The sequence below is a fragment of the Peromyscus eremicus genome, chromosome 8b, assembly GCF_949786415.1.
Source record: "Peromyscus eremicus chromosome 8b, PerEre_H2_v1, whole genome shotgun sequence".
NCBI lineage: Eukaryota > Metazoa > Chordata > Mammalia > Rodentia > Cricetidae > Peromyscus > Peromyscus eremicus.
In genome coordinates, this window is record NC_081424.1 from 30,877,480 (window position 1) to 30,897,887 (window position 20,408).

The window sequence follows — 20,408 nt, forward strand, 5'->3', positions numbered from 1 at the left end:
ACATGCAAATAGAGCACTTATATACATAAAATACATAGCTAAATCAATCTAAAAGAAAAAAGAATTGTGCAACTAACTTGATAACATCCCAGAATCACCTTTTTCCAAATCACATCCCCCATTGGGTTTGTTTCAGCTTTTAATAAAGCATGTTTCTGTTGAGATGGGAAAGAAACGATGGCCTACTTAAACTCAGGAAAACTACTTTTGCAAGTTGATCAGAAATCTATTTGGTAAAAAAGAAAAAAAAATCTCCTTGTTAATGTGTCTCAAGACTACATTTGTCAGAACCTGAAGCACCCCAATCTAAATCAGGACAGAAAACTGGATTTCCAAGTCACAGAAAAAGGCTGTGTGATTTGCTTCATTAGAGAGGCAATTTTAACACGATTTTAAAACGACATTTTTAAAAGGCTAACTTGTCTCATTTTCCATTTCCTACACCCACACTCTCCTCTACAAAACATGTTCAAATTTAGCTAGCTCGGCTTTGCCCCCTTTATATCACAGCAGACAAATTGAGGTTTGTGATTACTCAATCCTAATCAGTTGTAGTGAGGCACAACCTGGGAGGTAAGATTAATAACACAGCAAGGAATGCTATAAAAGGGATTGTTGTTGAGAAACACACAAAGAACATCTAAAACTCAGCAATAATATATATGACCTTACCAGACACCTCACCGGAGAAGGAAAAGATGTCAAGTAAACATGTACAGCAGCCTATGTTCTCATGGGGCTGCAAACTGAAGTACCAGTGAGCCCACCTCCCAGAAAGGTCAAAATCCTGACCATCAACCACACCAAATCAATGGTGGAGATGTGTAACACAAAGGGGTCTCATTCTTTACTTGTAGAGATACAAATGGTATAACCATTTTGGAAGACTATTCCCAGTTACCTATAAAATGAAACATTTCTTGCCATTTAACTCATCAATTCCACTTCTTCGTAGTTCCCCTAAATAAACTGAAAATTTGTCTGCACACCAAAGTGAGTATGTGTGAATGTTTGTAGCAGCTTTACTCATAATTACCAAAACTTGGAAGTCATCAAGTGTTCTGTCAGTTAATGAATGAATAAATAAACACCCAGACAAAGGAACATTATTCTACACTAAAAAGATTGAGCTAGCAACTGTGGAAAGGAGGCTGCGTAACCTAGCATGTAAATACTGCTATTTGCATATGCTAATTCATGATCATTGGGTACTATCTGAGTCCAGGGGGAACCAAGAACATCTCAAAACAAAAGCCAGAGCCTGAGCAGGGCCACAAGCCACTGAAGAACAAATTTGGCTTGAACAGGTGATTTCAGACCACGGAGAGTATGACTTTGAGGAGGTGAAATGACTTTGAGGAGAAGGTGAAATGGTTGATAACACAAACAAAATTGGGTTGAGTGTGTAATGTTGTGGATGAGTACCGCCATCAGTGTCTGTGGAAGGAGAACGAGACATGCTATCCTGGGAGATGATCAGAAGAACAGAGGAGGAGTGGGACAGAGAAGGTGGACAGATGGAAAGAAGCTAATGTAGAACATATGGAGTCACCAAGATTGGGGGCCAGCCTTTGATAAGCATTTCAGGGTCAGAAAGTGGATTCTGTGGCACTAAGAGTGGAAGCCCTTCCTTCTGGAAGACACACAGAAAGAGGCAGAAGAGGCCATGATGGAAGCAAAGCTAACTCTAATAGGGCTTGGAAAAGGTTTGTGCTGGGAGAATGGGAGCTTGAACTCTGATTGTGCAGAGCCTAACAATACTAACACTAGCTAGGGCAGTGGCAACAGCAATACATGGAACAATGCTAGCCATTCGGAACCAGTGAAGGATTCCCAGAGAAGAGCGGTGTGCTCCATAGCTTTATGTCAACTTGACATAAGCAAAAATCATCTTAGAGGCGGGAACCTCAATAAAGACCATGCCTCCATCAGGCAAGCCTGTAGGGCATTTTCTTAATCAGTGTCTGATGGGGGAGGGCCCTGCCCATTGCAGGTTGTGTCTCCCCTGGGCTGGTGGTCCTGGGTTCTATAAGAAATCAGGCTCAGCAAGCCATGGGAGCAAGCCTGTAAGCGTGGCCTCTCTGTGGCTTCTGCATCAGCTCCTGCCTCCAGGCTCCTGCCCTGTGTGAGTTCCTGCTCTCACTGCTTTTGATGATGAACTGTTCTATGGAACTGTGAGTAGAATAAACCCTTTCCTGCCCAACCTGTTTTTGATATGGTGTTTTTTTTCACAGCAATAGTAACCTAAACTAAGAATCTGCAATTCTATCTAACCAGTCAGCAGTCTGGTTGGCCCAGTTCTATCAACCTATAACTCCAAAATGATGCCCAGGGTCCTCTTTATGAACAGAGATCCACAGAGACTCAACAGTGCCCCAGCTCCATCTATTAATTACCCCCAAAGGGATTGATTCAGGGGGAAAAGAACAACAGCTTCAGTTCTGTGCACACCACCCTGGGACAGAGCACATCATCTGTTGACGATGCTATGATCCCTATAGTGAAATGTGACTTGCTTTCTACTTTTGATATCCTTTCTGCTCTCAGTGAATCAGAATCTGCAGCTTCCTTACTGATAACAACAACCAAGACTCAGCCTCTATATGGTCTGAGGCCCAGTGAGGAGATTCCAGGTCTGGCCACCACAAATACAGCATCATGTTATCTATAATACAGAACACCCTCTCAATGCAACATCGGAATATATTTTAGTGCAAACATTTCAAAAGAAGCAGGAAGTACTCTCTTCCCCAGTGTAGAGAGAGCAGTGTTTTTCTCTAGAACTTTCTATACCATGTCTGGCACAGTCTCTGCTCCTCCTCCAGTGGTCAGTTTCCTCCAGTCTCAACAGTGGCCATGCTGTAGACCTCAATCTCGGCAGAAACTCTATCTCAATCTCAACTCTAAACAATCATTATGACTTTAGAGACATCTCTTCCCTCTGCCCTCCTGGAAGCCTGCTATTTGTTGCCTACCCTGTATTTCATGACTCCAGGGCTGCTACATGTTTACATGCTACAAAAATACAGTTAGGAGGACCTGCAGATGCCTCAGACAAGGTTCCCGTTGGACTGGTAGAGTATCCCATTTCCCACTCCCACCATCCCACAGACATGAAGTAGGAGGGTGGCCTGGATAGCAACCCTTATTCTGGGGTCCTCACCAAGCTTGGCTTTGCCTCATCTCTAGCCCCAACCACAGCTTGAGCCAACCCCAACAGAAACAGACGCCAACTTAACATACCACACATCACAAACTCCTGAACCCAGCAGTGCCTCCCGGTGCTACTTGCATAGCTTTGGGATTGACCGTATTAGGGTGGTGGGGAATAAAAAAATGACAGACATGCCGGGCAGTGATGGCACATGCCTTTAATTCTAGCACTTGGGAGGCAGAGCCAGGCAGATCTCTGTGAGTTCGAGGCCAGCCTGGTCTACAGAGCGAGATCCAGGACAGGCACCAAAACTACATGGAGAAACCCTGTCTTGGAAAAAAAAGAAAAACACATGACAGACACACAGAAAAGCTGGGTTTCGATGGACCATGAACTCTGATGGAGACACACCAGTGACATTCCAGAAACAAAGCATACTTATTGTATACAGAAGGATCGGGGAGAAGGCGGTCAGCTGATCTCAGGAGAGAATCTCTGCAGGGGACAGATTATAGTCATCAAGAAAGTTGACACTTTCCATACACACTGTCAACATCCTTACCTTGACCATGCCCACCATTCTCACGTGTCTGAGGCAATGGAGTCCTTGGCATGGCCATGCTCATGTCAAAAACAACACAAAACATATTCATTCACTCAGGACTTCATCTGCTCCCCCACATCCTGGCTACCATATACTGCTCTACCATAGTACACAAGATGCTCTCCAGCATTTTCCAGTAGGGCCCTGCTCTATGTGCTGTGGTTCCTACTGCCACTAAGAAACATGATGTGGATGCATTGGTCACCAATTTTCAACAACTGAGTAGTTGTGGGTCTCATGGATACAACCTTACAGGGGTGTACCAGAACTCTCAGCTCTGTGTGATCCAAAACAAGGGCTTCACTCTGGGGTGCCTGCTGCCTCCTTTAACTTGCCTTCAGACCTCCTGACATTTCTGCTGTCTTCCAGTTGCCCCTTCATATACATTCTGATGTCCCCCATTGTCAGCCTCACTCCCAGATCCATCACCATCGCCTGTGATAGGATGGGTATCTTAGTTTCTTCTCTACTGCTGGGAAGAGACACCATGACCGAGGCAACTCATAAAAGAAAGCATTTAATCAGGGGCTTGCTTATATTTTCAGGGGTTGAGTTCATGGCTATCATGGTAGGGAATGTGGCAGGCAGGAAGCCACAGTGCTGGAGCAGTGGATGACAACTTAGATCTTATCCACAGGCAACAGGCAGAGAATAAGATAGTGAAACCGGGCCTGGCTCACCCTCGATGACACACCTCCTCCAACAAGGCCACACCTCCTGATCCTTCCTGAACAGTGCACCAGCTTAGAACCATACGTGAAAATATATGAGCTTGACAGGGGCCATTCTCATTCAAACCACCAGGACAGGTTAGGATATCCTCAGTTCTTCACCGACTGTGAGAGGAACTGGATGTCTTGTGCTCACAGATAAGCCCTAGGTGAGTTGAGCCTGCCTGATACTAGGATCTCTCTGTGAAGTGGGGCCAGCCCTTGCTGAGTTAGTCTATGCTGAATGCTTCTCCCCTCCATCCCTACAATACAGCAGCCTAAGTTACTACCTGCACAAACCCTCCAAACTGTGAGTGGAGTAGCACTATCCCATAGTTTGGGTGTCCTATTATTGGATTAGCCCTGCAGGCCAGTCATTTAGGACAAGCCCAGCTTCTACCTTTTTGTCCCCAAAAGTCACTGACAGTGTCCTCTTTCTCAGGGCTAACTCATTTTGGACAGTAATGTCACCTCACCTACAAGGCAGGCTGACTTACTTCTAAAGGCAGTGAGAGGAAGGCCAGTCTCTGACTCCTGTGCTGAGATTCTCCAGAGGAGCAGGGCTGACAGAATGTGAGGTCTCAGGTGCCCATATATCCAGAAATGAGCCCAAGTTGGACTATGGAAGGATTTATGACTGTTAGATTAAAAAAAAAAAAAACAGCATCTCTTAGGAACCTGTGAAATGGGTTTCCTACTCAAGAAGAGTCATTTCCCTTGCCTCTGTCTGGCAGAAGGGACACAGGGCACCATAGACCTGAGGATTACATACCAAAGTCCATGCTAGCCTCCAGGCTCCCTCAGTCTCTGTTCACAGGCACCTGTTATACATTTCAAAGCTGCTACCTTAGTCTCCTGGCCCTTCACACCTCACATCCCAGCTCTCTTTATACCCCCTACATCCTGCTTCTCTCGCTATTCTCTATCTCAGTGGTTCTCAACCTTCCTAACGTGTCCAATCCTTTAATAAAGGTCCTCATGTTGTGGGGACCCCCAACCATGAAATTATTTTTGTTGGAACTTTATAAATGTAATTTAATTATTGTTCTTATGAATCATAATGTAAATATCTGTGTGTTCTGATGGTCTTGGGCGATGCATCGAAAGGGGTCAGAGACCCACAGGTTGAGAACCACTGTTCTATCTCTTGCTGTCTTACTGTCCTAACCCTGGTCATGCCCAGTTTACTTTTTCGCCCTGCTCTGGACTCTTCCAGATGCCTCTGGTTATTCTCTCTCTCTTATCACAATAAAAACCTCCTGTCACATGGATCTGCCACTTGGGCAGCTTCTTTACTGTCCCGCTCGCACACACAGATGAGCAAATACAGAAACAGAGATGTGTTTGCAGTAGCTGGCTCATGTGATTACAGGAACTGGAATGTCCATTATTGGCCAAACCCGGCCTTCAGACTTCAAACGCCTCCCCGTCCTTAATCCCCAGGCAAGAACAGGCAGGTTCTGTTGGAGTAGGAATCACAGGGCAAGGCCTGCTGCATCCTCAAGTCCTGATGCAAATGCCACTCTGTCACCAATTTTCCTTTACACCAGAACATCCCCTTCAAGAAGCTTCGGGGGTGTTAGAAGTAAAGCTATTTGTGCAGAGCGGGAGTTTTCTTGCAGTAAAGTGACGGATTGATTTATCACCCAAACCAGATTAGAGGCAAAGGAGTCTTATTTAATAGTAAGAGAGTGTTAAAAAGGGAAATGACAGAAAGCCATAGTGGTCAACCTGAAAGAGAAAGCTGACACATAAATTCCTGTTGGGATTGAGGTTCATTATAATGAAAGAGCCTCAAGGCCACGATCGCCCTCAAGGTGGATGGAGAGCATTAGGCAGAAACAACACAATATATGGTGAGTTATCTAAACGCCCACTGGGCCTGAAAGGGGAGAGGGGCCTCCCAGAAGAGCCTGGAGACAAGCTTCACTGATGCCTGCTTGCCTTGTGATGAGAGGGAGAAAGAAAGGGTGTGGGTTTGGGTGGGTGGGGAGTCGGGGATCTGGGAGGTGTTGGGGGAATAGAAACTGTAATCGGAATGTATTGTATGAAAGAAAAACCTATTTTCAATTTTAAAGAAGTGAGAACAAAAGAGAGGAAGGAGGGGGAAAAGGGAGAGACAGAGACAGAGTCAGAGACAGACAGAGAGACAGAGAGACAGAGAGACAGTGACAGAGAAAGACAGAGAGAGATACCACCAGGAAGGGGATGCAGAGGAGCCTCTTCAAGGAAAAACCTTTATCTCCAGACTGATAATCACCAAGCAGTCTCCCCAAGGAGTGTCAGACCATTTCCCAGAACAAAGGGGAAGTGTTGACTTTTTATAACCTTTTATGGGATGGTTGGAGGTTTCATATCATGTGATTTAACTCATCATAGTGTAGATGACAGGGAGCATGGAGTAACCAGACACTATAAATTGAGAGGTACTATAGCATAGACTGCTGCTCGCCCCCCTCCTTCCTCCTCCTTTATTGTATGCTAAGTGTATATGTGTGTTCTGTACACATGAGTGCAAGTGACTTCAGAGGCCAGAAGCACAGGATGGATTCTGGAGTTACAGGTGACTGTAAGTCCCTCAATGTGGGTTCTAGGAATTGAACTTGGGTCCTCTGCAGGAGCAGCACATGTTTCTAACCATCAAGCCATCTCTCTAGCCCTACAGACTGCTTCTTAATTCTCTGTGCCAGGGAGACATGCTTCAGGGAATCATGACCTGATCCAAGCCATGAGATTAATCCTAAACATTCAGGCCCATGTGCTAACATTAACTGATCCACAGCCTTCAGTAAGGGAATCAGTACATACAATCATCCTGGGTGACCAGAGCCAATCCTAGGACTGAAGGGCTAAGGGTTGGTTGATGATGATCCGGACATTCAAAGACACCGTAGGTCTCTAGGGCCAACATGGCCCCAAATGTTTGCTCAGCAAGACTTAGAGCACAGACAGCTGGGGAGCTGATGCCTTCTCCCTGAAGCGGACTTGAGTAGAAGCATATGTGTCTAGCTGGTGCTTCCACAATTACATCTGCTTAAGACTTGACCACAAAAACATCATTATCTCCCCACCTTGTGGGGAAGTCCAGATGCTCTAAAGCCATGCGGGGTTTAGGGAGACCATTCCCTACCTCCAGCAGCATCATGTGCATCGTGTGCATCTTGACTTCTCTGCTTCAGTCAGAGATCCTTTCTTTCCTTCTCCACCAGCTCTTGGGAGGATAAGCAGTAGTAGAGAAGACGGGGCAGCTTCACAAATAATTTGGGTGTGTGACTCAGTAAGGACGTTTTCTTGACAGGTACGGTGGTAGAGATCTGTAACCAGTGCACAAGAGGCAGAGGCAGGCTAATCTATGTGAGAAGAGCTGTCTCAAAAAAGATAAACAAATAAAGTCATTTTCCTACTTAGAGAGAAAAAGTCTGTTTCCAAGGCCTTACCAGGAGGGAGTATACATGACTTCTGAGTTGTCTCCAGTTCTCAGGACCTACAATTATGTCATCTATAATGAACAATTGTCATTAGAACTTCTTTTATGGGGGCTGAAGAGACCACGGCTCAGCTGTGTGTGCTTCCTGTTCTCACAGAAGACCTGAGTTCAGTTGTCAGGACACACGCTGGGCAACTCTCAACCTTCCATATCTCCATCTCTGGGGGAAACTGACATCCTCACACAGGTGTGCATGCTCAAGACAGATAAGCATAATTAAAAAGAAAAAGAAATCTTAAAAGAATTGCTCCCATGAAGTGAACTGGTATTCCAAAATAGCACCTGTTTAGGCTGGATAAGATGAGATCGTGTGAAAGGTTAATAGAGGCCGGGGCATGTCAGAGGTGCTGGAACTGTTTTCAAAAGAAGTAAGTTCCCCACTGTGAGGTACATAATGTTAAGATCATGATGTGAAGAGCCTGACAAGTATCTCAAGTACTTACAGGAGTATATATTTATCTTACTCTTTCAGTAGAGCTACAGGAAAGGACATCAGTGAAGACATAAACCAGAAGGTCAGAGAAAAGGCCATCACCATCTAAATGTTTGGTATTCAGGAATGAGATATTTCTAAATTCTGCTATAGACTCTCTCTCACTGTGAAGCTGAATATGGAAAATACCATTTAGAATGACAAGTTTCCAAATGCTCGGGTATCTTTCTCCTTGGTGTTAGAAAACTAAGTTTTAAACATCTGTCAGCCTTTGATGTGTTACTTACCCAATCGCTCCATCTTATCTCTGCCATGTGTGTCTACCAGAACTCAGCTCTCATCACACCCCATGTGCTGTGTTGAGGGAAAGCACCTCACCGTCATCACGAAGCTCTATTTTCTCACAGAGAATATCAAGAACACAGGGCCCCGACCACTCTCTGCCACACCACGTCCCAGGGCTGGTTCTGCTAACTTTACAGGCAAAGGAACAGCCCCCCCCCCCACCCCCGAGATCGAGGACAGGCTTATTTACACTCACCTGAAAACGGCCATTCCCAAGTCTTGATATTACTTCTAATGCAGCTCACCTCAGGAGAGGCTCCGCATCTAGGTCTTCCTGTACTACCCTTCCTGTACCACACCCTTCCTGTAACACTCTTCCTATAATACCCTTCCTGGACCATCCTTCCCGTACCACACCCTTCATGTAACACCTTTCCTAGACCACCCTTCCTATAACACCTTTCCTGTAACACCCTTCCTGGACCACCCTTCCTGGACCACTCTTCTTGTAATACCCTTCCTAGACCACTGTTAAGGTCCACGAGAAGTCCCCAAGAAGACCACCAGTCACAATGCAATCAGAAAGAACATTTATTATACCACATGCATGTGGGGTCTCTCACCTGTACCAAATGGGGATGACCTTGAGAGAGACATGTGGGCTCCTTTTAAGCACAGTCAAGGGAAGGTCCTAGGGCAGCCTTGTGGATTAAGTTGTTGCAGATTCTCATCCTCTCCAGTGTGAAGATATCCATTATTGAACTACACAGACCATATTGTGTAAGCCAATTTGACAACCTCCCCCTCCTTTTAAAATACATATTCATTCTGTCAGTTCTGTTCCTCTAGAGAACCCTGACTTATACACACCCTATATGCCACTAGCAGGCATAAAGGTCTGGCCACTGCTTTTTTTTCCTTTACATTTAGTGTGTGTGTGTGTGTGTGTGTGTGTGTGTGTGTGTGCATGTATGTATGTGTGCATGGTCACCTATGAGCCATGGCACCTGAGCAGAAATCACTTGACAACTTCTAAGAGTTGAATCTCTCCTATGATGTGAGTTCCAGGGGTTGACCTCACATCCTCTGACTATATATCTATGAAACTGAAATAAGCTATATGTTAGTCTGGAAGGAGGGTAAAATCTGAGACTACTCATAATCCTTCATAGTATATTTGAATAAGTGCTAATAATTACATTTTTCTTCTTAAATTAGCTACTTTGCTCATCGCTATAACAAAAAATGCATGACAAAGGAAACTTAAGGAAGGAGGGGTTTATCTTGGCTTATAGTTTGAGGGCACATAGTCCATCATGGTGGAGAAGTCATGGCAGCAGGAACTTCCGGCTGTTGGTCACATTGCAACCACAGCCAGGAAGCAGACAAACGCCGCCTCTACTCAGCTCCTTCCTCCTTTTTATTCAGTCTACAACTCCAGCTGATGGAATGTTAATGGCTACGTTTAAGAAGGGTCTTCCTACCTCAATTAACCTAATCTAGGAAATCCCAAACAGACCTGTCCAGGGACTTGTTTCCATAGTGATTCTAGACCCCCGTCAAGTTGACAGTCAAGTTTAATCTTCACACTTCTCCAGAAGTGATCCCTGCTTTAGTTCATGTAGATATAAGGCTGGTGAAAAGAGAAAATTATTGAAAAGAGTTTAAGGTTATAAAATTAAAAAGCAATTGAGATTGTGTCTAGGATATTTGGCTACACCAGCTTTGCCAAGCAAGTTTTGAATACATCCAAATGGTGAAGTATATGCTTCCCACCTCTCACTTTTCCTTTGTTAATTACTCATTTAATGATATTAACCAAAGGACCCAGGACAAAATTAAAGAAAGAAAAATTTCAAGAGACCTCACCCAGGTGAGGTTGCTTGGGATTCTACCTTTTGTCCAATAAGTTCACATTCTAAATAAAATTATCTTTCTTGCCCCAGCCAGCAGGGTCTTCAACGGGGACCTAAAGGGAGGGCCGGCAAATGAGAGGGACAAGAGACACAAGGAATGAGAGCAAGACAGGATGTCTGATCAAGCTCCAAAATTTTATTTTTCTCTCAAGGCATATATAGGTAGGCAAAGGGGGTTGCGAGCAGGAAGGGACTTAACTATGGGCCGTTTGGCCAGCAGGGAATGTTGCTCTGAAGGTTATCTATCTAAGCTTGCCTAACTGCCCAATTGCCTAACTGCAGCTCATTCACCTGATATCTGAGAAGAGGTTCTGGTATTTGTGAGAAGGGGTTCTGGTGCTATGGAGACTTAAGCAAGGCCTAGATCTAAGAAAAGAGGAGAGAAGCCCAAATATGGCAGCATATGTGTCAAGGGTCGCTTAGGCTTATGGCTCCCGTCACTTTCTCTTGCTCTTCCTTTTTTTATGGGCTTTCTAGGATCTAAACCTAAATTCTACTTCAGCTGCATCTTTAGTCTCTGTCTGTTTGTGGACAATTAGCATTATGGTATCTCTAAACCTTTTCCAATAAGATTTAAAAGCACAACTCTTACATCGTCTGCCCAGCTCAAAACTCCCCACATCTGAGGTAAGTCCACTGAAAGGAATTTTCTATATTCAGGCCATTATTTGCACTCAACAGAAGTTATTAAATACCTTGTAGCAGCCAGGAGCTATTGTACAGGGCTTGAACATAGTGCATAAGATGGAAAATAGCCCATTTTACTAAGAAGGCACAAAACCAGAAAGGAAGCAACAGACGTTTATCCCAAGATAAGGCAAATTTAAATAAATTTAAATAAAATTGGATGTTTCAAGGTTAGTTTGTACTAGGCATCTTCATAAAGTGCCACTGAGATGTTGTGGCTAAAATGAAGACGGAGAGGAAGCTGGGTCCTTGAGTACCATGGGGTAGATTGTTCCAGGCAGGGAACAGAAGCGAAGGAATGGAAAGCAACTCTGAGAGCTGGAACAGACAAAACAGGTTAGATAAAAAGAGATCCACGAGACCGTTGGAGTTCTGAGAGCACAATTGCTCAAACCTTAGAGCTAGTGCCCAGATCTCTTGCAAATTACCAAATCTTCAGGAAGCACAGTTCTTTATCACAGCTTTATTATCCCAGCTTCTCAGTGTAACAGCAAATTATAGGACACATCGTATCGCCTTGAGTCTCCTACAGTCATGTTATCACAGGTAGAAACAACAAAGGACCAAGAACCATTCTGGGACGTTAGATAAGGGGACTAGAGAATTAAATGTTGTTGCTGATTGACAGCACTGAGCCAGGAAACACAGCTTCTGCATCTGCGAGCCCTGGTAGGTAGGGAAAGAGTCAGAGGGGAAAGACATTTCTGCCAGGTAGCCAGCCTCAGATTCTCTAAGAGACTTTAGAGTCTTCATGAGGAGAACAGTGCCATTTCGAGGAGAAAGGAGCCCATCTGCCTTACTCCTTATTTGGTGTGTCAATTGGTTCTTCCACTGGAGATGCAGAGAGAGTAATGTCAAATGTGAACTGTTGCTAGGACCGTGATTGGCAAAGACGTTAAAATTGATTCTGGGTCTTACTCAACTAATTTAGATAGAGAGGATGGAAAGTTTTGTTTATAGTTTTATTTGTTGCTAAGCCTCATCTTAACAACCGTGAGAATTTTAAGTCCAGATGTAACTGGCTCCGAATTATACTGTTTTGATAAAATTTAATTGAATGAAAATTTTAATCTTTTTGTATTCCCTTCCTCCATTTCATATAAGCCTAGGATCACTAACATAAAAAATTGTTGTGACAATTTTAGAGATAACCCTTAAGAGCTTGTAATTTTTTCTTTTTTTTTTTTTCTGTGAGAGAAAAAGAGAGAGGGAGACGTGGCTTCCTTCCTAGTTGGCCAAGATAAAGTGGACTGCAGAGTCTGGGTGGAATATAACTCTGGCTTTTAAATTTCACGACAGAATAACAACTCTGCCTCCTGTCTCCATCTGGTCGTAAAGCACAGGGCTCTCACTTTTACAAGCAACCCAGACCTCTCACAGAACAAGCACTTGATGGAGGAATCAATGACAACCCACAAGCACCCCTGGGTCCCCCAAGACAAGCAGACATGGACAGACAAACAAGCACCTCTTTCTTTGAGTCTCCCATCCCCCATCTTGGTACAGTTGGGACCAGACTATCTCAGCTCTTTGGCTTTAAACTACCGTTTGGGGTTTTGCTTGTCTGGTTGGCTGGATTTGGCCGGACTTGAGATGAATACGTCATCGTACATACTAGGCAAGCTCTCCATGGCTAAATTATAATATCTTTAGGCCACGTGATACATTCTATATGAAGAGTTGATATTGGAAGCTTTCACACTCCAATCACTTTAGTCTGTGGGAGTCAGACTTGCCTATGGAAAACATGACTCATAGCATAAACTTACTGGAAGGTTTTGCTCCAGAAAAATATTACTCTCCACAGAGATTTTGTATGCTCCCATTTCTAATAATTGAAGCACAAAATGAAGATTATGTAACTCAATGTGCCCTTCCATCTAGCTCTGCAGCCTCAAAAGGCAGCCTCACTGTGACACGTGTTAGCAAATACACTTTGGATTATATGTTGACACATCTTCCTACACCTTCTACAATTTTTTCATCATTAATTTTATACTGTGTCAGCTTTTACAAATCACATTAACTCTTCATAGGAGCAGAGGCTGTAATGCATAAAATCCACATGAAAAGGAGTAGTCCACATTCAACATACAACAGAGTGATTTAGATCAGGACAGCCCAATGGATTGGAGGGGCTGAGCCCTGCAGGAAGAAAGCCATGTCTGAAGGTCTGTTGATTACAAGAATTTGCTAAAGATATCATCTCTGTAGCAGTTACCACATGTCTAAGGACAGTGAAGAATCCAGTTTGAGGGGGGGGTGTGGACAGATAATGAAACATAACACTGAAAAGACACTCAGACCGACCTGTAGAGGGCTTTGAGTATTAAGTTCATGAATTAAATCTCCACTCCCTAATTTGTGAAGGAGGAAGTCCCTGATGAAGTTCCTGGATAATCATGGCCAAGATGGCATTGCTCTGGAAGTCTGTCCATTTCTTACATGGATGCTGAGAGCTCAATATTTGACATGAAAGTCTAAGTCCCAGCAGGATATCTTAGTGAAAATGTTCTGTAGACAGTGTGGTGAGAGTGAGGAGTTCGATATACAAGTCAGAGAGATAGATATGGAAATTATCCACACAGAAGGGAACACCAGAATCACTGAGAGAATCTGAGCTCCTGGGGCCCCTTTCAGTTTTCAAGTAGAACAAGCCCATCGGACTGTGTCGTCTAGTAGGAGATTAAGCTTTAATATATTAGAGAACATTGCGGGGAGGGATACCTGGAACTTGAATGCCCTCTAAACTGGGGCACATTCTCAGCACAACAGTCTATATTTGGAGTGTCTCCTGGCTGTCTCATTGCAAGGATTAGAGACTTAATGAGTTCTTTTGCTCTTTTCTCCAGCATGAAGGTAACTAATAATGGTGTTGTACGGTGGACAAAAAATGACAATATGTGTTATCTCTAAACTGAGGAAACATATCCTTTAGAGACTAAAGAAAGAGTAATTCTGCCAGCTCAGCTGGAGAAAAACAAATAGGAGGCAGAGCCCCAAGGTTGTTGAGTGGCACCCTTATATGGTAAATATTGTCCAGTGTCAAGAGAAGCCACAATTCTCTGCTAAATTCCTCAGAGATGATGAGAGAAAAGAGAAAAGAGAGGTTACACTGGCACCTTCATAGGAGTGGTAAGGACTTTGGGATACGGGACCCAGGCATTAGAAATAAGCAGTGTGAGTTAAATTCAAAACAAGGCCAGCGGTCCTGGCACCCAAGAGCTCATAGCTACTGTGGTTGCCTACATAGGGTCTAATAAGACTGTATAAAAAATCAGTAATGAATTGGGGAAGAACTCATGGGGCTCTGCTCTGCCTAGAGGTGCAGGGGTATTGGTATTCCAGGGCTGATGGGAGAGAGGAAGTCATTATCTTCGGTGATTCAGCTACTGGTGAGTTATGTGAACTCTAGTGGATAGCTCCACACTTGTTAAACCCCGTGGTTCACAAAGTAAAGACAAAAAACAAATAAAAAAAAGTAAAAGTGAGATGGGATCTTGACAGGAGGGGGCAGGGTGTTGACAAGAGGAAGAAGAGGTGACAGAGGGAGGGATGAGTGTGACTAGAATTATATAGACCTATGTGAAATTGTCACTTAATAAATTAATTGTAAAAATTATCTCCAAAAAATAAACACTGTGCTCTTTAAAATGTACCCCAGGGCTGTGATGTGGCTGCACAGAGGAACCTGGAATTGACTGGATGCAAAAAGAATGTTTCAGAAGGAAAATGTCTTCTCTGGGAAGATGAGCAGCAGATGTGGGGAGAAACTCCAAACAGGAAATGGGAGAGGGCAGGACCACATGACTGGGGCTTAGGGAAAACAACAGATTCCAAATTAGGGTGGAAAGGGAACTCCAGTACTAGCATGATTACTGCCTGTCTGGAGTCAGGCATGAGGAGTCGGCAAGAGCTGACCAGGCCTGCACTGGGGTGTCAGCCACAGGCTTTGAAAAGCAGCTCTCTCAGAGGCACCTCTGAGCCACATGCCTCTCCGTACACTTTTACAAATCAGTTAGCCAGACTGAGAGAACGATGTGTATGAGCAGAGCACCTTATTCAGAAAATCGGAACACAGATAATACAGGGGGCGGCGAGGGATCCATCAGAAACTACTCGGACGCAGGTTCAAGTCTACAGAAAGTCTTTATCAGCCATCCAGTGACTACACTGGGTGTTCAGGACAGTGGGCTTTGAAGCACAAAAAACACATGCCTGGGTTGACACATCTCAGTCATCAAGACCAGTTAGCCAGACGTGGAACTTCAGAAGCCAAAAAAGCAAGGTTAAGTACATTTAAGGACTCTCCTGGAACTAGGGACTTTGATGGATTAGGTCTTTGTTCTCACTTTGGCAGGTGCTGCTGCTGGGCTCCAAGGTCTGAATGGTACTTCCATCATGGTGTCAGTTGTGCTAATTAAGGTCTGGGGGCCTGTTACAAGGGTTTGTTGTAGTGCTTAATGGAGCCAGGGCATCCCTCCCGGCCGCTGTTGCCCTCAGCATCTCCCTCCTTTTGAAAACTTCTCTTGATTATCATGCCCTGAACAAACAGATCCAGAGGATGTGTCAGCCTCCTGTATGCCCTGATTACAGCCAGTTAATGCTCTTGCCTTCTTCTTCCTTGGCTCTGCCAAGAAATGTTCTGACAACTGTGATTCAAAACAAAAACACTCAAGACCTCAGATCCAAGCTTAGCCTCTGCATCAAGCCTTCAGATTAGGTCCAAGTACAATAGAGGGCTTGAGAGTTTGAGCTCTTACTGACATGAATTGGTTTCAAATTTTAAGGCACTTAAATACTCTTATGGCTTTTGCAAGGTCTTTAAATGTTCTAAATCTGTAATATATGGCTCAAAGGGGAGTTGAGTTAACTCAGAAAAAAAAAAAAAACCTTTGAAACTGTATTGGAATTCCTTAAGTATATGTATCAATTAGTAATATAATATGGTTACTAACAAAAAGATCCAACTCATATAAATAAAGTTTGTTTCTTCTTTTAAAATGAAGTCAGATGTAGGTCTTGTTTAAAAAAACAAAACTCACATTCATGAGGTCATACAACCACCACCCCAGAGGCCTTCTATGACCCACAGGACTCCTGTCTTCAGACCTCAGGGTGACCTTGTGACTAGAATGGCTACTGATCAGAATGGAGTAAGGATATGTCCCACCTCTAGGGAGCCTTCCTGGAAGTAACTCTGACGTAATTTGTCACGAATCTGAACTCACTCCTTGGGGGCCAGGCTGGTCTGGGGCTTTCCCTAAGGTCCTGAAGTATGCAGAAGGAACATGGTTCCTTCTCTAAAACCAGGAACATGCTTGATAAGGCCAGTAATGGCCAGCGGCCAGAGTCTTGGGAGACCTGAGGTTTTCCTAAAAATCTGATTCTCTCCATCCACAATGGGCTGTTGCTATGAGACCCAAGGCCACTGTGTGCTTGGTCTGTGAGACACTTGAGACATCCTGTGTTCCCTTCCTACAACATTGCTTGATTAGCTTCCCGTTAACTCTGTCATTTTATGATATCTCTCTGCTGACTCTGTCCCATTTTACCCCTGCACACAGTCTATAAGATGCCGTACTTCTTAATAAACTTGCTAGCATGAATCATCAGCTCATGCAGACCTCCTGACCCCAACTTTTCCATCTTTATTATTCTTCTCATCCTGGGTCCTCCCCCTTGGAACCAGTCACTGAAGAACAGCCTGCTGGTTCAGGTCACTCAATCAATCACACAAATCCACAGAAAAGTCTTCTGCTTTTCACCTGGCACACTGTTCCGTGTTATTTTTTCTTAATTGGAGAATTAATATTTGATTAGTAATTAGTACTCCACTATAACTTTTACTGAACCCTATATTCTTTTTCAATATGAAAACATACAGCATGGGATTTAATGTTGCATCCTTGTTTTTTTTTTCTAAACAACTGAATGAATATTTCTGCATCCTTTGTAAAAGGACCCCTGCATTCTTCAGTGCTCCTTGAATTAGACAGTAAATTAGTGTCAGACTGGAAACCTAGTTCCCCCAACTAAAAGGTTTTGCTTAAGTTTGTTTTTCCTCTTATCACTTCAGATACATATATTTATCTTATCATGTTTTGTTTGGGCTTGCTACTCAGACTGCATTTAACATTATAAATCCCAGAGACAGTCCCCAGACATCTTTCTAATTAGCTCTTATACTTCAGTCTTGGTTTAAGAATCCTTCTGATATTCCTACTTCAGGTTCTTTTCAAGTTTCAAGGACATTTGGAATAACAAGTAAATCCAAAAATGCGCCGCTTGTTCAGGACATTCCTTTGAATGGTTCTCTACTCTGCTGCTCAAATAATTAATCCAGAATTGAACAACAGTTTCTGAAGCGCCGCGTAAAGAGCTGTCATTAAACTAATTCCAGCGATGCCGTCAGAGCTAGGAAAACAATACTTTTTTTTTTTTTTTCATTTTAAATACGATGCCACAGAATCAGCCACAAACAGTGATAATTCCATCTTCAAGAGCATGAAAGCCTGATGGAAATTTCCAGAACTCAAGTTGAATTGAAGCCAGATACTTTTAAGGAGCAAAAATCTAATATGACCAGAGATAGGAGTGGCTTCACGAAGGCATTTAATAAAACAGCTGCTTGAGAGAAGGAAAACCGTCTTGAGAAAAACAGATTCAGAATAAAAAAGTAGGATGTGATCTGTGTCGTGATCTATGGAGGAAATGCTCGGAAGTGAACAGCTGTTGCAGACTCAGTGGGCCTGGCCTTAACAAAAGGCAAAATAGTGGGGGCCTCTGCTTAGACCAGGTACAGACAGTCCCTGTCACACTGTCCCTCAGCACTTAAGAGGTGAGGGTATGACTTGAGGCAAAAATGAGTTGTGGCCATCTTTAGCTAAAAAGAAAACTGAATTCAAAAATGCATCCAGCACTCTTCTCTCTTCATTCCATTACACACTCTTTCTCTCCACGACCACTAGACTGGCCTGTCCCCTGCAGACCTGTGAGTGTGTCATATACATCTTGTCTTTGTGTCTTTCTTCAACGATGTCTCTCTTAAAGAAAGCCTTCATAAGGCTCTATCTTGATGATCGTTCCAGGGCCGGCTTGAAGCTCTGTTCTCTGTCAAGGCCCTGTTAGAATCTTTTCTCTGAATTTGGCACTTGAGCCTTACCAGATGACGGAAGCACTTGTGTGTAGCTTAAGTTTTCCTGCCTGGCCCACAGTCAGGGCAAATCTCTTTCACCTGCCAGTCCCACAGCCTCTCAGACCCGACCAAGTAAACACAGAGACTTATGTTGCTTTCAAACTGTATGGCCGTGGCAGGCTTCTTGCTAACTGTTCCTATAGCTTAAATTAATCCATTTCCATTAATCTATACCTTGCCACGTGACTCGTGGCTTACCGGCATCTTCACATGCTGTTTCTCATCGTGGCGGCTGGCAGTGTCTCTCTGACTCAGCCTTCCACTTCCCAGCTTTATTCTCCTCCTTGCCCCACCTATACTTCCTGCCTAGCCAACGGCCAATCAATGTTTTATTGATTAATTAGCAACACATTTGCCATACATCCCACAGCACTTCCCCCTTTTTTTTTTTTCAAAAAGGAAGGTTTTAACCTTAACAAAGTAAAATTACATATAATTTGGGAATTTGGGCGTAGCTTCTCTTACTACTTCCTGCTGGAAGGGGGCGCTGTATCTTATGGGGAAACAAAGAAAATTTTAGAATTATGGAATAGTCCATGAGGCTGTATCGTCTGAGCCAGATGCCTTCAAACCATTCTGGATGTTGGATCATCAGGGCCATGGTGTCATTGGAGACCTTTCAGGGGGTCTTGGCTGGTCAAACCTGATGTATCTTAATCTGGAACAATTCCATAGCCTTTGGCTTTCTGTGGGAACAAAAGAGACTCTTTTCCAAAGCAACATATCCTTATATCCAAATTTTGAAGTCAAGGTATCTTTAAAATGTACATTTTGGCATAACTCAACAGCTTTTACAATCAAATGTTTTTCTGCAGTTAAAAATCCCAAAGACAACACAATCCAGATTCTCTGTGTAATATCCATTTTTACGTGGCTTATTTTTTATACTACCTTTACTGTCTCTTTAATGACTTTATTTTTTAAAACTATGTACTTGTTTCTATAACTCTATTTATCACCTTTTTTTATCTCTTTCAAGCCTACGTATCTTTTACACACATTGTAAACTATTACATCTGAATCTGTCTTATTATGAATCTTTTGCCTTAAACTGCAGCAGCTGTGGCTGCTGGCTCTGCCCACCTCAGCTTCCCAACATGGTTACATTTACCACCAGCTCTGGGAGCTATCATGGGTCTATGCTTTTAGCCAAGCAGCATGTAGTCCAGAAACTTCTTTTTTTGTTTTATACTAGCAATGTCTAAATCCACCATGCAGCTTAATGTGCCACTTGCAGAGGCCTCATTCCTGCCATACTGCAAGTCGAGCATGCACACTAGGAACCCACCAGTAGCTCAAACTGGCAGCTGCTGCTCATTTGAGAGAGACAATTAAGAAGCTGTTTTTAGCTCCATTTTAGAACCTTTTTTCTCAGTTTTTAGGTGGAAACTCTTGCCACCACGTTGGACGCCATTTGTAGCTTAAGTTTTCCTGCCTGGCCCACAGTCAGGGCAAATCTCTTTCACCTGCCAGTCCCACAGCCTCTCAGACCCGACCAAGTAAACACAGAGACTTATGTTGCTTTCAAACTGTATGGCCGTGGCAGGCTTCTTGCTAACTGTTCCTATAGCTTAAATTAATCCATTTCCATTAATCTATACCTTGCCACGTGACTCGTGGCTTACCGGCATCTTCACATGCTGTTTCTCATCGTGGCGGCTGGCAGTGTCTCTCTGACTCAGCCTTCCACTTCCCAGCTTTATTCTCCTCCTTGCCCCGCCTATACTTCCTGCCTAGCCAACGGCCAATCAATGTTTTATTGATTAATTAGCAACACATTTGCCATACATCCCACAGCACTTGTGTACAGAGGAGAGGCCTTCAAAGTCATGTTACCTGCGTCAGTCTTACCGCTAGGATGATACCCTGGACAGAGACAACCTCCCATGTCCCTGGTTACTTTCTGTGCCTCGTACAAGTCATGCACAGATTCA